Here is a 19,955-nt window from a genome sequence, read left to right as displayed (position 1 = left end):
TTACCTTCAGCCTAGACTTTCGCTTAATCCCAGAAACCGCTCCAAAGGCGTTTTTCTGAGGGCGTTCGGCGCCGTAACTCAGGAGAAACCCAAGTCCTGCTCTCCCGGCGGTGATCGCTGAGGAAGAATTCAGCCGCTCCACCCTGACATCTGGTTTCTATTTCATATCCATGTTGTCACATTACATAACAAGCAGATGATACGAGAGATCACCACAGTGTTTCGGCTCAAGAGTCGCAAAGAACGCCCAGAACACTGTTTATATTCAGGGCCATGAACGTTCACCGAATCAAATTTAGTGCAGAGGCTGCATCATTCCAGGCTGAAACCCAGCACTTAGAGCAAATGCCCGAGGAAGCAAGAAGCAGGACCCCGCCTTCTCAGCCACCTCTCACTAACACTCAGCTCCACTCCTGCTTCCTTCCTGTCACTCCACATCCAAGTTAGAGGGAAGTACAATTTATCTCTGGCCTGCATTTACTTTTGCACCTGGAAGAAGGCTTTGGCCTTGTAGACGGGCAGGAGTTCCTGCCGGCAAGGGCCAGTGTGGGGCCCAGGGAGAAGACGGAGGTCAAGTCATATGGCCCCCACCGCGGGCAGAGCTCCGCCAGCAAGCATCCTGGGAGCTGGGGGGCCTCAAGGGAGGGCAATCCCCCCACACACCATCCCCTTCTCCTTTGCTCATCTGGGGAAGCTGTGAGGACTGGTGTTGATAAAACCATTCCAATCGCACACTCAGGCCATGGATGTGGCCATGCCAGCACGGAGGCCAGAAGCCTCTAGCAGAAGTGTGTTCTGGAAGCTGCCCCCTCCTATGCTGCCACTTGGTCCCATGGGGCATGGAGGAAGGGTGGCCAGGGCAGCCCGAACCAGCATCAGGCACAAGGCCCAAGGAGTTTCTCCAGAGCAGCCCATCCTCTTCAGTCCAGAAAAAGTCAGATTCCACAGCAGGGTCAGCCGTCCAGTTAGGGAACCCACTAAGGGGCTCTGCGAGTGAAGGTGCTCAGAATCAAACCACTAAACCCCCAGGACGCCCTGCTGGGGGAATGGTCCACAGCAGTCATTCAGCCTTGGGGTGAACCGTTCTGCCCAAGTGCAGGTGAGAACACAATACTTCTTATTAGCACACAGAATGGCCAAAGCCAACGTGATTAGTAGAAAAACCGACATCTCAGTGACTTGGGGGTCAGGTTTGCCCTGGATGTGGGTGGAAGCCCCAGGTGTCCCTCAAGCCTGGTCCAGGGCTCTGCAGACAGCAGACACACCAACTCTGAGTGACAGCATTGGTGTTCAGCAGATTCTGGATTTCGCTCTCCCCTGAACCAAGGACAGAGAATGTTTCACAGAGTAGGTTCAACAGAAAATGGTCACAGTGTGTCTGTGAGACAGTGATGTTCCGGGAGGATGGCTGGGGCCGAGGGAAGGCCCCTCCCATGAGCCCTACCTCCATGAGACTGCATAGGGCAGGACTGCCCAGCAGAAAGAGCACAGCACAGGCACAAGGGCGGCCCCAGGTTGGCAGGGCTGAATGGCTTCAGGACCTCCCTCCTTCCCCCCCCGGGGAGTAAAGGCAATGATGCAAGTATGATAAGCAAACAGAGGCCCCAAAACACAGACAGGGCCAGGACCCTGATGCCAACCAAGCAGACCCAAAACTGGGCCCGGGAGCACAGGGCAGGGTCGCTGAGTGCAGAGGGGCCTCACACAATGTCCAACACTTCCCTCCAAAACAGACGTGTTGGTGAGAGGCTTCAACCTTTTCACTGGCCTGACACCTGGATCTCTGCTGCCCTGTGCCAGGTTAGCCACGACCAACACCACCACGGCCACTGGCCGTTTAAGAAAAAGAACCCTGACGTTAACCTGCTTGAGCCCTAATGTTAAGCCAGAGCAGCACCACAACTCCAAAACCGCGTGCAAAGAGCACCTTTTAAACACTCTGCTGAGATCTGCGCGGTCACAGTCTGACAGGCAGGTCTTCTTGGCTACCTGTGGTTTCACTCCAGCGTTACCAGGCACCTTAAAGGCCTGTGAGCTTTCATGGGGTCAAGCAGCATCAGCTCCACTTTACAACCCCGCAGAGTGAGGTGCCCGCTCTGCAGCCCCAGGGCACAGCCTTGCAGCCTTAGGGCCAGGGGGACGGCCTGGCCCCTTCCGAGCTCTCAGCAGCCTGAACCCCGCATGTCCCCTGCTGTGTCACCGGCACGCTGGTCTTGCCTGGCATTGAGATATGTGGCACAAGCAGGCACCAAGCCCAGAGACACCCGACCCGGACCGTTAGACTGGGTAGCATTTGTCAAGCACCGTGCAAACAGTGGATGAAGTGTCCTCAGCCGGCGTCAGCTGTCCTGATCCGCAGAACACATAACTCCTGGCACTTCTTTCCGAGCATCCGGGAAATGTAGAATCCGAGCGTTACACCATCCAGTTGAAGATGACAGATTTACGATATAAAACAGCACCCGCGACTGAGGACTTTGTAGAAACGGAGGCCGCTGTCATTATTTCATAGGTGAGGGGGAGGGGGGCACTGTGATCCATGACAGGAAACGACAGCTCAGCCCCTCCAAAATCACACACGGGGGACTCCGTTTCTTAGAGAACTTCAAGTTTCTGTTCTAAGCAAATGTTACAATACATGTTAAACTACATTCTGACACGAAGCTCCCATGCTTTTCAACGGCAGGTGTTACAATGACCGTGGAATAGTGACGGGGCGGTGCCTCCTCACGGGGACATGGCAGGGAGAAGTGTGGACCGGAGCCAGGAGGGTCCTTGACCTAAGAGGCCTTGGGCAGCCCACGCGGTGGCTCTGAGCGCCCCCCTGTGAAAGGAAGAGCTCAGAAAGGGTTTCTCTAAAGGCTCCTCCCAGAGCGGAGGCTCTGCGGTTCCCTGGGGCCCTAGACTAACATGAGGAAAAGGAAACAGAGAAGAATGCCCACTAAAAGCCTTACCCAAAAAATTGAAAGCCAAGAAAAATCACACCAGATCATCTCAGTTTAGACTTGAGGAACCTCGGCGCTGACATCACTGCCACCATCACAAAGCACTGGACACCAAGGTGCCACCTACCACACCACAACCCGGAAGGAGGGGTGGGCGGGGGCACCCCTGGGCAGGGCATGACACCAGGCCAGCCAGCCACCCGTGCGGCAGAGGAAATGCAGCCCCTCCCAACTGAGAGACCCCGGTACCATCACCACAGCCTTGGTGCCAGGGCTCCTAGCGCCTGACAGGGAAGATGAGAAGGACACTAGCTGCTGCCAAGAGGCCTGCTGCCCACCCCCAACTGCATGGCAGTGGTGCTGCCAGCGCCACCATCCACGGTGGCCCAGGAGCCCACACGCAGGACACGCACCCACATAGTTCCACATTAGGCCCTTTATTCCTCAATTGTTGGAAAGAAGGCCAAAGCCAGATGGTGAAATTCACAAGGAAAATGTCCCTCACGGTCCTCCATTCTAAAGCAAACACTAAGAATGGGCTGCTGGGCTACAGAGAAGTCCTCTCCTTTCCTCTATGCGTCCAACGAAATGAAAACATCCACGCTTGCCTTCATAAAAACGGAAAACTGCATCCAGAACAAGGTCCGTGGCATTGCTGACGGCATGTCCCATGGATATGAAGTTGGTCTTCCTGTGGATCCTCCAAGGCATGCCCTTCGACGGCGCCACAGCACTGAGGGCAGAATGTGGTGGTGGCCCAGCTGCCATGGCACCGGCAGACTAGCCTGGTACACGGAGAGGGGAGCCTGCTGACTGTGGGCAGGCCACGTTCCCCCAATGTCTTCATCTGCAGAGGGAGACCCGGAGCCTCTGAAGACCGCCCCAGCTCGGCACTGTGGGGGCGGCCAGCCAGGAGGCAGGCAATGCTGTCAGGCCCCACGCTCCTCTCACTGGCTGCCGACAGGAGGCAGATGAGGGGTGGGGTGCAGCCTGCAGAGCAAGGAGTCAAGGTGGCCAGCCTGGCGCAGGGTGTGCCCCCAGCCAGGGAGCTTCACTCAGGCTTGGGCTCTGTCCCGTGCCTCCCTGGGGGCGTTCCGAGGTGGCAGAGGAGGAAGCTGCGGCCTGCTATCCACTGCCCAGTCTCTGCCTCTCACCAGCACACAGATGTTCTCAGCGGCACAGACTGGCTTCTGCCTGAATTCATTTCATATTTTTAAATATGCTCTTAATGGAAAGCAACAAAAGTACTTGACAAAATGCGCTGATGTAAATGTCCCTGCAGCAGCCAGGGACTAATTTTAGAAGGGGCTTTGAGGAGAAACCCAAGGGATGCTCACTTGCTGGAAACGGCCTCCTCCCCAAAGAGTGTGAAGATCTGGATTAGAACCAAGTATCCCCACGCTGCCCACAAGCCTGCTCCTCCAGTCGGGGGCTGGCCGTCCCACTGAGCACTGGTATCGAAGGCTGGACTCTTCCTAACCTCACGAGAGGTTAGGATGACAGGAATCGTCCCAGTTTTCCATGCCACTTCGCAAACACAGCTGGTCAGGCCCTTAGCACTTCCAGACCCCCAGATATCCCAGATTCTTTGCTGGAAGTTACGGACACAGAAAGTTTCTTATGAAAATAACGGCCTCAAAAGGAAGCCAATGTACAGCACTGGTGACAGGAAGATTCAGAAAAGCCTTCACGCCTGGCAATATGGCACACGCACTTTTAGAGACGTCTAATTATACTCAGGGCTGAGCTGGCTGAAGAGTGAGGAATATACTCCAAAGACAGGAATTCAAGGCAGGGCGAATCAAACACGAAAGGCAGCCTGGAGCCCAGGGCCTGTCCTGGGGACAGCCACCTGCACTGCCACTTACCCACTGCACTGTCCCTGTGAGCGTGTGTGGGGAGCGGCTGTAGCTCCCTTGGCAGGGGAAGCCAGAAGACAGGCCTGCAAGGGACATGTCCGGGCCTGGGCTTCATGTTGGCTAGAAGGGGTCAAATCGAGAGAGGACGCCCCTCAAAACTCATAATCACAGACCCCTCGCAATGGTTTGGGGAGAATTCAGACAACCCATGAGGCCTGACGAGCATCCCTGGCACCTGCAAACATAGGCGTGTCCCAGGCAGCACCTCCCAGCACCCGGCAGAAACCTTCTCTAGAGAAACACGCTATGAACCTCAAAATAACATCCACAAGAAGGATGGACATCAAGTCACAATCAAGGACCATGGGTAGCGGGAGTAAGTCCCGGAAAGACCTCAATTGTAGGAAAATCAGGTACTAACCCAAAACACATGTGAAGGACACTTGAAGAAACAAGAGAGGTCATCCAGGGTGAGGCTGGAGCTAGTGGCCGCCAGGTCCTGTCACTTAGTGACTGTACAACCCTGGTGGCTTCCTCAACCTCCCTGTGCCTTAGCTTCCCATCTGCCAAAGAGGCATTAGAAGAGCCTACACTCTCCCTGGAACAAGGGTAAGGAAGAAAGGAGACAGATGTCTCAGCTGTTATTATTAATAACTATCAGAAGTGTCACATGGATCTGAATGATCCAAATGGAACTTGAAGAAACAAAACTGTCATCATTAAAATTTAAAACTAAATGAGTGAGTTAACTAATCAAGTATTAATAGATAGAGCTGAAGAGAGAATTAGCGAACAGTAAAATAGCACTGAAGAAATGACCCAGGATGCAGCACATAAAGGTAAAGAGATAAAAAGCAGGAGAGGTTAGGGGACTGGAAGGACAGAGGAAGACATGGTAACACACATCTGTAAACCAAAAATAAAATTCTAAGCTCCCGACCATCTGAATGGACCCCTCCTCTCAGCCAAGGGCATTCCAACGTTAACCTGAAAAATTAGTTCCGGTTGTGACGGGGAGGGGGAGCCAGATATGCCTCATGATACCCTCCTCCTTTTTGGAATTGCTGATAGAACAGACTCTTTTAAGTCTGATGAGAAACATTTCAGTCTATTCTCTCTGATGCCTGCTGCCCAGAGGCTTCATCTGCATGGTAAATCCTTGGTCTCCACAACCCCTTATCATAATCCAGACATTCCTTTGTGTTGATAGTAACTCTTTCAACAAACTGTCAATCAGAACATTTTAAAATCTACCTATAATCTGAAAGCCTCACACTTCGAGTTGTCCCGCCTTTCTGGGCTGGACCAATGTTCATCTTCCTCATACTGATTGGTGTCTCATGTCTCCTGTCTCCCTAAAATGTATAAAACCAAGCTGTTCCCCGACCACCTTGGGCACATGTTGTCAGGACCTCCTGAGGCTGTGTCACAGGCACGTCCTTAAGCTTGGCTAAACAAACTTTTAAAATTGAGTGAGACCTGTCTCAGATACTTTTGGTTTACGCACCTAATCAGAATCCCAGACAGAAAGAAGAAAGATGATGGGACAGCGACAGGCAATGCCGATGCACGAGCGCTAGAGAAACATTCAAAATGAAACCCAGCATGCCCAACCACACGCTAAAACATGCCTCAAAGCCCCTACACTTCAGAGAGCACAACAGGCACCGTCAACCCGGCAGACCAGGTGACGGTGAGAAAGTCCAGACACAGACGAAGGACAGACGAAACTCCAGGGCAGGATAAAGGTGCCATCTCAACCACTGGGACAAACAGGGATGTTTTAATAAATGGTGCTGGGACAACTGGGCCACCGTCTGGGAAAAGCTAACAGTAAATCCAAACCTAACGCCACGCACAAGGGTAAACTCCAAACGAATCGGGGATGCAAATATGAAAAACGAAACCGTACAAGCACTCGAAGAAAACATCTTCCGGAATTCAAGGAAGGCTTTCTAACCAGGACTGAAAATCCAGATGCAATTTAAAAAAACAGTAAGGTTGATACATGGAGGAAAAACCTTTTACGGGCAAAAGCAGCATGAGAAAGAACGTCAAAATACAGTGGACAAACTGCGAGCAGTTACTTGCAATACACATGAAAGATAAAGGCCAAAATCCCTTACATCAGTAGAACTCTCACAAACTGTGAGAACAGAGACCAAAAGCCTAACAGAAAAGCCAAAGGCAAAGACAGAAAAAAGGCCCCTACAAACTGAAATATCCTTCATGTACCAAAAGAGCAAATAAGTAATACGCTCCACTCCAAAGCCCTGTGGGAACAGGCTCGCTCAGACACCACTGGCGGAAATGCAAATTGATGTAAGTTTCCTACAGGAAATTTTGAGAAAAAAGCTAACAAAATGATATATCTGCTTATCTTTTGATAGAAATCACTCCATAAGCCAACTGTGAAGATACAACTCAGATGGCAGGCCCAGTGACTCACACCTGTAAATCCCAGCACTTTGGGGGGCCAAGGTGGGAAGACTACTTGAGCCCAGGAGTTTGAGACCAGCCTGAGCTACACAGCAAGACCCCATTTCTACAAAAAATTAAAGATAAAAAATTACCTAGGCATGGTGGCACGGGCCTGTAGTCCCAGCTACTTGGGAGGCTGAGGTGGGAGAATTGCTTGAACCCACGAGGTGGAGGCTGTAGTGAGCCGTGATCGTACCACTGCCCTGTACAGTACACCAATTGTCCCTATGTAAGAGAGTGGCTGGACGAATTCCCGAGTGTACGTGGCTGTCCTCAAGAATGAGCAGGAGCCTGTGGACAGACATGGTGTGGCTTCCAGGACATGCTGCTAGGGAAGAGGAGTTCCCTATAGGACATTCTTTCTGTGCAAGAAAGGGGGCAAATTAAAGCGCACAAGGCCACCCAGGAAAGAAAGGGTAGCTCGTGGGGACAGGGTGGGAAGGACAGGGGAACAGCAGGGGTAGGGGACCCGCTTCTCTGGGTCTGGCTCCTATACAGTTCTGGCTTTTGAAACTGCAATTGGGTTTCACATAATCAAAAAGTGAAAATTAATACAATCAAAAAGTACCAAGAGGGGGGAAAATTCTAAAATGAAATACAAACAGAAACAAATAACCAAACCCCATTTCAAATGAGTAACATAACCACGCTGGGGCAGGGTGGGGTGTGCATAAGAACTTGCCAAAGTGGCTTTTAGACCCGGTATCTGGACCATACGCCTTCAGTGACTGCTGGACTCTAGCTGGGGGTTTCTTTTTCACAGAGGCATAGTTTAATAATCTCTGAATATTCTGGGATTGAGACTGAACAAATAAGGAAGTACATTATGGATTCTGAGAGCTCCGTGTCTCGTTGTCAGAGGAGGGAGTAACAAATGTGAAAGGAGAAGGGCGGCTGACGGCCTTTGTGAGGCTGGGCTGGAACTGAAGTGCCATGTGTGCGGGTGGGGCCGGTGTGTGGGGGTGCAGGGGCGGATCTACACACATCTATTCACAGCTCCGGCTGCCGAGGGCCGGTTTCTAAATAGCATTCCCCGAGAAAGGAACCAGGCCGCCTTGAGAAACAGCTGATTCCAGGCCAGGGCAGGGAAAGTACAGGAGAGATTGGGACAGTCTGTGTATCCAAGAGGGTAAAGAAGGGCCCCCAAACGGGGGCACCTGCCAGAAACGCCAGCATGAAGGGGCTCTCATTGGCCAAACTAGAACAATTTGGGCAGCAGAACAGATATTGATAATAAAAGGTTATAACCCAGTTAATAAGTTAGGAATCTACAAGATCAAACTAATGTAAGTAAACAATAAGGAAAACCATAAATCAGGAGGAAAGGAATGCTCTTTACAGTAGAAAGTTAACTACGTGAGTCCACATTTCACGTCGTCTATAGGTTCTCGGAAACTGCAACTTGAAGCCAACAACAGAGGGTCCTCAAACAATGCCAGTCCTTCAACAGTCATTTGATTGTAACACTGGTGAGAAAAAAAAAAAACCTTGGTTTTCTTCTGTATTATTTCACTTAAAAGTCACAGTTTCAAGAACCTCTTGAGGTTAATGAGGGCTTCCCATCCTGAACATAAGAATGGTGGCACCAGATGACCAGTAGCCGCCACCAGGACAATAACAGACTCAGGCAAGAACCATGGAAGAGGCTGAGACTTGCGGGTCAGTGCTCGGGGAGTAGCAGGCTGTCTGCACAGTCCCAGATTATCTCCCTAGCAGATACCTGCTAATTAGGCAGGAAACAATGTAACTTCACAGCGGAAACACCCGCCAGCACCACCTTCACTGAGAGGCTCCAGGCAGCATCAGCAGCAACGAAATATCAGTATCACTGAGTACCACTGCGGTGGCCGGCCTCCAAGTCCAGTGGCATCGCTGGAGTCCAATCACAAGGAAACTGCCGAAATCCCAAGCTGAGAAGCATTTTACAAAACAGCCGCCCCTGTGCTTCTAAAATGTGAATGTCATGAAACATAAAGATGATGAGGAGACTGTCCCGGAGCAAAGGAGATTAGGGAGGACATGAGAATTGAATGCTCTGCAGGGCCTGTCATCTCCTGTTGATAACAAGACATCAATAGACCATCAGCAAAACATAAATAAGGCCTACAGATGAGAGAACAACACCGGATCGCTGTTATTTTCCAACTCTATTCCCTGTACGTAGTTGAAGAGCGACCACGCTTATCTGAGGCAACATGGCCTGGATTAGTTGGGGGAAGGCATCACATCTACCACTAACCTTCAAATGATTCTGAAAAAAAACAAAGGATGCATACAAATAAACAGTAATTCTTTGGACTATTTTTTGCTGATTTTCTGTAAGTTTGAAATTACAGCAAAATTAAAAGTTAAAAAGAAAAAAGTTAAGGAATAAAATTCCCCATTATTACGGGGAGACACTAATCTTCAGATTGAGGAGGTCCAAAAAAATATCAACAGGGGTAAGTGAAAACTCTTACTAAAAATGTAGAACACTAGGACCACAAGACACCCAGAGAGACACAACAGATTCCTACCAAGGAAGTGAACAGCCACAGTGGAACTGAGTGAACCAATCACATCCTCAGAGCCCTGGGGAAGAGCAGCCGTCTCCCCAGCACTGTCTTCTGTGAGGGATCATTCAACAATGAAGGGGAAAGGAGGCAACTTTCATACGACCAAACCACGGAACTTCTGCAGGAATTTCTAAAGGATGTTACTTCCAGAAGAAAAGTAAAAGCAAAAAAAAAAAAAAAAAAAAAAAAAAAAAAAAAAAAACAACAGGATATCTGATATTCAACAAGAAACAGCAAACAAGTAATATCCACATACAGGAAAGTTTAAGGAGCAGTGGCCATAGGAAGCTGTGATAATGAAGGCAGCACACGGCCAGCCACAGCCTCCCGTTAGCTGCTGGAAGGAAGCCACACACACCCAGATACATCAATTCTGCAAATGATTAAGAAAACAAAACCAACAGCTAACAGAAAAATGGGCGCCCCGTGTCAGAAGACACTGATGGCTGGCACAGCAGGCTGGCGGTCAGGTACAGGTCAGGCGAGGGTCACCTCCCGGGACCGAGTAGCAAGGCGCCCTGGTCAGTCTGAGGACACTGGCACTATGTGTAAGACGGCGTGGCCGTGCTGGAGGCCACACAGAGTTAAAAGTGGCTTAGCCGTGACCCGGCACTCCCATCCCCGGGCAGGGACCTGGCAAAGGCCCAAGTCTGCGTGTGCCAGAAAACACACAAAACAATGTCCACGACATCATGTTTGAGAGCAGCCACATCTGAACACGAGTCAAAGTTGTGAAAATTCACAAAATTGAATGCAAGACGCTAATGAACACCAGTTACCTAGAGCTACATGCAGAAACATGGTTCTCGAAACCAGTCCTGCCTGAAAAAGAACCCACAAAATAGAAAACATATAGTATAATTCCATTTACATAAAGTTCAGAAACATAAAACTAAAATCATGTTGTTTAGGAACATGTGCATGTATGATAAAACTTTTTTTGGAAACAACACAGTGAAAAGCAGACATATAAATGTCCTTGCAATGGTCTCTGTCTCACAGTGCACACGGTCACTGCTATTGTTTTTCTTTAAATGATGCAGATAAGGTCTATGTATTGTTTAATTCTTTAATCAGAGATTTATAATTAAAATTTAAAATAAACACGTGTGCAGAGGATAAAAAGAAAATGACTAAGGGAGCTGAGAAAGTGATAAATCACCTGTAATCCCAGCACTTTGGGAGGCCAAGTCAGGCAGATCACCCGAGGTCAGAAGTTCGAGACCAGCCTGGCGAACATGGTGAAACCCCGTCTCTACTTAAAATACAAAAAGTAGCCAGGCGTGGTGGGAGGTGCCTGTAATCCCAGCTACTCAGGAGGCTGAGGCAGGAGAATTGCTTGAACCTGGGAGGCAGAGGTTGCAGTGAGCCGAGATAGCACCATTGCACTCCAGCCTGGGGAACAAGAGCGAGACTTTGTCTCAAAAAAAAAGTGATAAATCAAACGAAAAAAAAAAAAATTTAGAAGGAATTACAGAGAATGTAACACTGAACTCCACCAGCCTGTGACAAATGACAGGTAAATCTAAATTTGCCAAACACAGAAATAAGGAAATTCATAGGACTCTTTTGTTATGTAAAAATATGTATTTTAATCAAAATTATTTTGCTGTTGAACTTTTCTAGCTATTAATTATTGGCAAATACAAAATACGCTGATTCTAGTGGGTTTCTGATAATCTATAAAATTTTCTGAATCTTTTTGAGTCTTTTTATGTGAATTTATTTTAGTTCTTCCCATCTTAATGAAACTGCTGATATCTCAAGCCATACTGAACACATGTGCTACCGTCAGGTCAACCTCAGAACACAGCTCTTAAGACAAGGCCTCTAGAGTTTTCCAGCCATGAAAAAGATTCATTTTTGCTTTCAAATGATCCCCAACTTGTAAGAACTACATATTCTCTCCAACTTGGGTATTTTAAAATCAGTTATGAAAACTGAAATATTTTATCTTTATTTTTCAAAACATTCTCTCATATTTACATGATTTATACCGCTTTCCTTGTATAACAAACTGTCCTGTAATAAAACCTTTGATAATGAATAACTATATAATGTACTGTTATTTTCTTTTCCCCAATATTCTATTTAGGGTTTTAAACCTATGTTTACAAACAAAATATGCTTAGAACGTTTGCTTTATTATTGTCTCTTACAGATTCTAAAATCAAGATACTCTGAGCTTCATAAGATTAGCTTGCATTTTTCTGTGTTTTGAGGCAATTCTTAAATAAGGTGAACGTGTATAAATGTTGGAAAAATATTACATTATCCCTGAATGAGCAGCTGCTTTCAAGAATTACCTAACCGGGTCCTTTGCGGAGTTCTCAGAAGTTCTTCCCCTTAGTGACAACTTCCTCTTAGTGACATGCTTCTTCTTGTCAGAGTACATGACGCTTTTCTTCTAAGTTCTGACATTTTATAGTTACTTGCTCTGGCCCAGTCAAAGCCCTCCAAAGCCTTGCCATAGAGCACAGAACATCACAGCTTCCGCCCACACCAGGACCTCCCCTAGACGCTGGCTTCATCATTCTCAGGGCAGCATCTATCCCTGACAGCACATGTGGTTGTTACGGGGGAGGGTCTTCACTGCGAGTCCTCCAGGTTCTTGACATGTTAAAGAATTGGACAAAATACACAAAGCAATGAAAGAATGAAGCAATGAAAACGCACATTCGTTTAAGCGAAAATACACTAGAGCAGCAGCAGGCACTAAAGCAAGTAGCTCAGGAGCCCCAGTTGCAAAATCTTCTGGGGTTTGAGAACCCTTTAGAGGTTTCCTATTGGTTACACCCTATGTAAATGAAGACTTGGCTTGTGACCAATCAGAGGCCAAAGTGAAGTTATACCCTATGCAAATGAAGACTTGGCCTACAACCAATCAGCGGCTGAAGTGAAGGCTCAGCCTTCAACCAGATGCTGAAGTGAAGGATCCCTGTCTCCAGATCCTATTCTCCTGCCTTGCAATGACCAGTTTAGGGGAGTAAAGCCTTACACTCCAGAGCTCGCTGGTTAAGAGTCAATTGCTTGGCACAGCTCCTTGGGCCAGTGACTTCCTTTCTCAATGCCTCTGTTTTCTCATCTGTAAAATACGGATGATGTAAGGTTAGCAGGACCCATCCCTAGGCTGTTATAAGGATTACAGCTGTAAATATGTAAAAACACTTCGGAAAGTGCCTCTGCAGAGCAGACTCCATCACTGCCAGCCATATTTACCATTATGTAGTTGTTTATTTACCCATCTACTGTTTGACTTTCCCCCGGCACCGGGTGTGGCAATGGGTGGGGGCTTTTCCTGTGTGGCTCACCGGTAGACCCCAGTGCTTACAGCAGCCTTGCATGTAGGAGATGCTCACAAGACGCATCTTGACTGGCTGAGTGCTGGTGTGTGGACTGGAACCAGCCTAAGGAAAGCACTCTTCATCCTGCCCAACTGTGGGTAACCTGGGTCTGTTACTCAGCCCCACACCCACGGCCCCACTCCTGGCTTCGATAAGTGATGTCACCAATGCCTGCCCCAGCACCTGGGCAGACTCCTGTGGCCCTTCCTTCTCAGGAAGCCCAGAAAGAACTGCAGTCACTGAGACAAAACCCAGCACGGCTGCAGGGTGTGTGGAGGCATCTCGCCATAGTGGGTGGGGTGCACGTGCCACAAATGGCTCGCTCTTGATGATGAGGGTGACTCATGCATGCCCCTTGTCCCCACAATTCTGTTTCTGGGACTTTATCCTAACAAAACAATAATGATAAGAACAATCAGCCCCAAACATAAAGACACGTGTGCAACAATGCTCACTGAGGTGTTACTTACTATACAAAGAAAATTTAAGTCCCATTAATAGAGGATTTTTAAGTACTGAAATATTATGGAGCTACAAAAAAATCCCATTGCTGTTCTATCATGTATGTAATAGGTATGGATATGGACATAGGGAGACAAAGAGGGAAAGAGAGAAAAAAAAGAGAGCTCCTGCTCGAGAATCTACAAAAAGTCACCGACGACCTTCTCTGAATTGTGGCTAACTGTGGTCTGGCGGGGCAAAGAGGGCATTTTCCTTTCTTTCATCTTTCAGCATTGTTGGATGTTAAGTAAAGATAAGACTACATCTTAACTTTTGAAACTGGGGAAGGGGAGTATTTTCCCATTTATTTAATAAACTGCTTTCATCCAACAAAATCAAAGCAGTAAGTTGGGTAGATCCCTGGCAAGCCTGTGTGTGGAAGACACAGCGCAGTGCTAGGCGAGAGAGGAGGCATCTGGGAGCTCAGGCCACGCCCTCCAAGAACCCGCGGCCAACGACTTAGGTGTGTGTGCCTGGAAAGTGCTTCTTCATGCATGGACATGGGAGAGGTAATGCTGAATTCATGTCTCTGGCCAACCTGGATTTGTGGAGGAAGATGCCAGTGAGAGTTCAGAAAGCATCCCCTGTCACGGGGCCCCAGGGCAGCCGCTCACACACACCTGGGGGCCTGCACAGGGAAAAAACACCGCCACTCGACCAGGCAGAAGTGCCACAAAAACATTCATTTTTATGTTTTCTAAAAAAAGACAAGAACATCCACTGTTGTTGAAATATTTAACTTAAAAAAGAAACAGTACGAATTTCAGAATGAAATATATCCTCTATCACTCCCCCTAGAATTCAGGGCACGGAAAGTGCATCTGAATGGGGACACATGCACTATGGTACGCACTGATGAGACACTGACACAGGCTGGTGTAACTTTTAAAATGCAAAGGATTAGCACAATTGAAGGTGTGAAACTAGAAGGCAGCTGAAAATATTAAAAAGTAGTCACTGCACATAAATAAGAAATTTGGGGTCTCTGGAAAATATTTTCAAACATAAAGTACTTAGATAATCCTGAATTTGAAACCCAAATTGGACATGCAGAGGCAAAAATGTAGCCACAATTAGCTGAAAGAAACACAGCCCTGAGCCATCCTACGAGAAAACCAATCCTGCCACAACTCAGCAACGTGAACTTAACATGGAGAAAGAGGTCCTCACCACACAGTATCCAGGACAGAAGGGCTGGTGAGAGTGAAAATTAAAAGCAAGAGAACAAGAGCAATTTTTAAACTCCTTCAGATAAAATAAATAAATCCTAATCCCTGTAAAACCTATTGTCATTATGTGTTTGCTCTCCAGGGGCCAAGCAAGGCCAAAGTGCCCGTGTGTCACGCTGTGGCTTCCTGCTCAGCAACCCATCTGCTTCAGTGCAGCAGCCAGCACACTCAGGACCCCCGGGCAGATACCACGCAGGACTCTGATGCAAGTGGTGACAGGGTGGTCGGGAGAGCCCCACTCACGAGGCACCACAGCTCATAGTCAGCACAACTGGGAACCCATGCTGCAGACAGCCTGTTCTCTGTCTCCTGTGGAAACCCTGGTCAGTTGTTCTTAGGCTCGCCATCCTTTGGAGAGGAGGCCATAACAGAATGGGGCATGGGCGAGGTGCTGCTGTAGGGACGCAGCAGCAGGGATGTGAGCCAGTGAACAAGAGACTGTGAATATGGCTGCATCGCCCTGGCTTAGGAAGAGCAGAATCTACACTGACCTGGGAAGGAAGAACAACTGCAGCTCAGACACTTTCAAAGCACAACTTTAGAAATGAGCAAGATCTTTCCTCTAAGACACATGCTCTCTCATAGCAGCTAAAGGCAAGCAACATGCTCTTCAACAAATGGTGCTGAACCATCATATCGCTACAGGCAAAGGTATGAAGTTGAATCCCTACCTCATACCATATGCAAAACTTAAGGCAGAATAGACCAATGATCTAAATATAAGAACTAAAACCATAAAACTCATAGAAGAAAACATGGGGGGAAATCTTCATGACCTTGGATTTGGCAGTGGCTTCTTAGATATGATATCAAAGGCCAAGCAATAAAAAACAGATTAACTGCGCTTCATCAAAATGAAAAACTTCTGTGCACCACAGGACACCGTCAAGGGAATGAAATCACAACCTACAGAATAGAAGGAGATATTTGCAAATTATATATCCATAACATATGAAGTACCCCTACAACACAACAAAAACAAACAACCCAATTCAAATATGGGCAAAAGACGTGAACAGACATTTATCCAAAGAAAATATGCCCATGGCCAGTAAGTACATGAAAAGATGTTCAACATCACTAATTATTAGGCAAATGCATATCAAAACCACAATAAGATACCATTCACACTCACTAGGATGACTATTATTTCAAAATCAGAAAATAAAAAAATATTGGTGAGGATGTGAAGAAATTGGAACCCTCGTACATGGTGGGCGGGAACATAAAATGGTGCAGCTTTGTGGAAAACACTTTGGTGGTTTCTAAAAACTTAAACACAGGGCTGGGCACAGTGGCTGACGCCTGTAATCCCAGCACTTTGACAGGCTGAGGCGGGTGGATCACCTGTGGTCAGGAGTTCGAGACCAGCCTGGCCAACATGGCAAAACCCCATCTCTACTAAAAATACAAAAATCAACCGGGCGTGGTGGTGGGCACCTTTAGTCCCAGGTACTCAGGAGGCTAAAGCACAAGAATCACTTGAACCCCAGGGGCGGAGGTTGCAGTGAGCTGAGATTGCACCACTGTACTCCAGCCTGGGCGACAGGGTGGACTACATCTTAAGGAAAAAAAGAGTAACAATAAATTAAACACAAAATTATCACAGGATTCAACACTTCTGCTCCAAGGTATATACCCAAAAGATGTCAAAGCAGGGACTCAGAGACATGTGTACACATGTGTTTGCAGCAGCGTTAGTCACAACAGCCAAAAAGTTAAGACGGTCCAAAGGTCCATCAAGAGATGAAGAAACAAAATGTGGTATATGCACACAACAGATTACTCATCCTTAAAAGTTTCAGGAACCCAATTCTGACCATGCCACAACACGAGTGAATCCTGACACATGATGCCAAGTGAAAGAAGCCACACACAAAAGGACAGAAAGGACAAATACGATACAATTCCATTCGCAGCAGGGCCCTAGAGGAGCCAGATTCGCAGAGAAAGCAGAATGGTGGGTGCCACAGCTAGTGGGAGGGAAATAGGGGATTGTTTACTAGGTATGGAGTTTCTGTTTGGGAAGATGAAAAAGTTCTGGGAATGGATGGTGGTGATGGTTGCCCAACAATGGGAAAATATTTACTGCCACTGAACTGTGTGCTTAAAAATGCTTAGAACTGTAAATTTTATGTTATGTATATTTTACCACTATAAAAAAGCATGATGAACAAAGAAATTAATATACATGTCGGTAGATAGACGGAAACAACACCCAAGTGTTATTTCAAGAATTAAAAAGAAATACATTATTTATTAAAGGAATCAGGGATTCCTTTATTAACTGATATGAAATAATCTTCAAGGCGTAATAAATGGCAAAGCAAGGAGTTGAAAGAAAACAACAGATGGCAGTATGTTTTAAACTCTCCATGATTTGCTAGAGAGTTCTGGGGCCATGGGCATCCCAGTGAGCCAGCAGCTGGCTTCTTCTCTGGTCCGAGACCCCCACATCCACTGCACCTGAGGCCTCTCTGAATGCTGGCAGGCGCCCGTGGGGCAGTTCACTCGCTGCCCCCGAGCACACAGAAGTCACCCGTCATACTGCTAAAGAGAAGTGCAAAACGGGCCCGGGGGTGTGACCTTCCCAGGACATGCGTGCGGGCATGAGAGGCACAGCCTGAGCGAGACCACATCACTCACTGGCGGTGCACCTGTTTCTGGAAAAAAAAACCCTGACTAGGATGATTCACCAACTGCCTTCACTGAACAAATGTTTCAGAATCTGAGTAGCAGAGCCCTAAGGAAGCCGCAAGAGCCTGGGGTCAGAAGGCAGTGGCCTCGCCCGGCTCTATTGCAGCTGGGTTTCCTGGGGCACCCGGCTTCGCCCTGGGAGCCTGGCTGTACCCACCTGTGAGGGAGGGTGTGCCTTTCCCACAGAGTGGCCCAGGGTTCGGCTGAGCCAATGGCATGAATGAGGCAAGCCCGGGCCCGATGAACATTCCTCCCCTTCCCCAGGGGAGAGGGGGCACCCCCATGCAGCTCAGAAACTGGGGCCCGGTCCCCTGCCCTCAGAACCTGCTCTGCAGAGCCCAGGTGTCCAGGGAGTGAAACTCAGTTGTTCTGCCCCTCAGCTACAATAAGGGAAGTCTTTCCTCAATTTTACACACAAAGTCAGTGTCGTAGACAGCCTGGACATTTTTTCATTCATGAAACTCCCTTAAATTTGGTTCATACCACAGTTTGTGTGCATAGGCAGAAAACAAGTCAAAATTGAAATCTCGAAATCAGATGCTACCCCCAGCCAGTCAGCCCAGACTTGGCCTGGGACTGCCCTTCTGCCCACAGGGCTTTCCGAGAGAGACTGCCTGGCTCACAGGATGGGACTCAGAACCAGGGCCTGACACCCTCCCCAAAGCATGCCTGTGCCCTGCAGGCCCTCGGAAACCCAGAGCAAGCCTAGAGAAGCTCTGGCCAAGTTCATGGGCGTGGCCGAGCCCTGCCCGGTTCCTGGCCGTACTGCTCCCTGCAAGCTACCATCCAGCAGAGGCCCCGGACAGTCTCTGGACAGGCTTCCTTCCCATGCTGTCCCCACATGCACACCATCCAGGCGCCTGGGGTGGCTGCCATTTCTTCTGAATGTCTGCACAGGCCCATGCCAGGCCGCATCCACAAGACCCCTCACTGCACATCCCTCCACATCTGCCAGCGGCTGGTCCCCACCCTGAGCAATGTAAGCTGGATGACACCCTGAGAGCCACACGTTTGCACCATCCACTTATAGCAGGGGCTCAATCAATACCTGGCAAACGCCTGTATCAGCCCTGAAAAAACTGGAGGCCCAAGTTCTTTCTTCCAGTCACCCTGGAGGAGCCCTGGCGCTGGCCCAAGTGTGCTCCCCAGTCACCCAGGACTGTGGGGAGCCCAGCTCCCAGGCTTCTGGCCTCTTCAAGGATATCTCAGATGAAAAATGTTCTACAAAAACTAGGGCAGGACGAATGCAGTCCAGGGACCTCCTGAGGATCTCACACGCTGCTGAAAAGGCCTTATGATGAGGTTTGCTGCAGGCAACAGGAAGCATTCTGTATGGCATTCTGTCCTTGAGATCTGGACAGTGAGGTACTTGCTGTCCAGCCCCTGAGTTTCCCAGGCCTGAATGTAACACTGTGCAAGCCTCACACACAGGGATCTTTCTTAACCCCTACAGAATGCCCACTGGAAGGAGGCAAACACTCCCGACGAGGAAAACATCCTATCCATGAGAGTGGGGAGCTGGTGGGGGAGGAAAAAGAAACACCAAACATTTCAGGAAATAAATCACATCTGTGCCCAGCATCCTCCCCCAGCAAGCACAGCACACATCCGATCTGCCAGGCTCGGCACCTCTGAGAAAAGGACTTTGTCAGGCGCAGCCACATGCCTGACCTCTCGGGCGCCCGCTGGCCCTCTTTATCTCCAGCAGCCGAGCCCGGAGCTCAGAGGGCAGGCCAGCCCTGGCTGAGAGTCAGGAGCGGTGGAGCTGGGCTTGGTGTTTATGTCTGATCCAGACAACTGGGGGTTTATGACGATTTACTGACGCAAGAGCTCCCCGAAGCTGCATGCCAGAAATTAATCAAGGGAGGAGGAATTCTTTTTAAGAAACCACTTGGCTGCTGCGAACCTGCCTGAAAGGCTGGGAGTGTAAGCTGAGCTCCTTCCTCCAGGCCCAGGCCACCAGGCAGCGGCAGCACACCCAGGACCCACAGGCAGAGCCCAGGGCCAACTCCTGGCCCCAGATGGAGGCAGGCGGCATGGAAGGTCCTGCAATGCCAACCCCCTACATCCCCCCCAGTGCAGCTACCTCCCCACCAGCCAATCCTGGGCCAGTCCACTCCCAGAAGGACTCAGAAGGGGTCCATGGGGACCCCACCAGCTGTGCAGACCCCAAAGGCGGGTCCTCCTATTGGAATGACAGGAACCCTCTGTTATCTGCTAGTAAAATTCCTTTCTCAGGAGTTGAGTTTTATGGTTTATAATCACTCATCACCAAAAGAGAAAAAAAAGGAAAATATGCAAGTTTGATTCTGCCCCGCAATCTCAGTGAGACAGGCGCAGCCTC

The 19,955-nt window shown here is 48.7% G+C and overlaps 1 protein-coding gene across 6 annotated transcripts in view; it reads right to left on the bottom strand.

Moving 5' to 3' along the window:
* Nucleotides 1–19,955, bottom strand: part of HDAC4 (histone deacetylase 4) — a 357,624-nt gene that overhangs the window by 264,820 nt on the left and 72,849 nt on the right. Inside the window, exon 2 of one of the 6 annotated variants that reach the window (XM_050751480.1) lies at nucleotides 5–12,925. The exons of 4 other annotated variants lie outside the window; for them this stretch is intronic. The gene's annotated coding sequence lies outside the window, so the exon portion shown is untranslated. Of the gene's footprint in view, nucleotides 1–4; nucleotides 19,625–19,955 lie in introns of those variants that run through there. One more of the 6 variants, XM_050751479.1, reaches the window with a different exon arrangement.

This window comes from Macaca thibetana, chromosome 12, assembly GCF_024542745.1.
Source record: "Macaca thibetana thibetana isolate TM-01 chromosome 12, ASM2454274v1, whole genome shotgun sequence".
In the NCBI taxonomy this organism is placed as follows: Eukaryota; Metazoa; Chordata; class Mammalia; order Primates; family Cercopithecidae; genus Macaca; species Macaca thibetana.
Note: the sequence above shows the minus strand (reverse complement) of the source record. Positions and strands in the feature narration are given on the sequence as shown.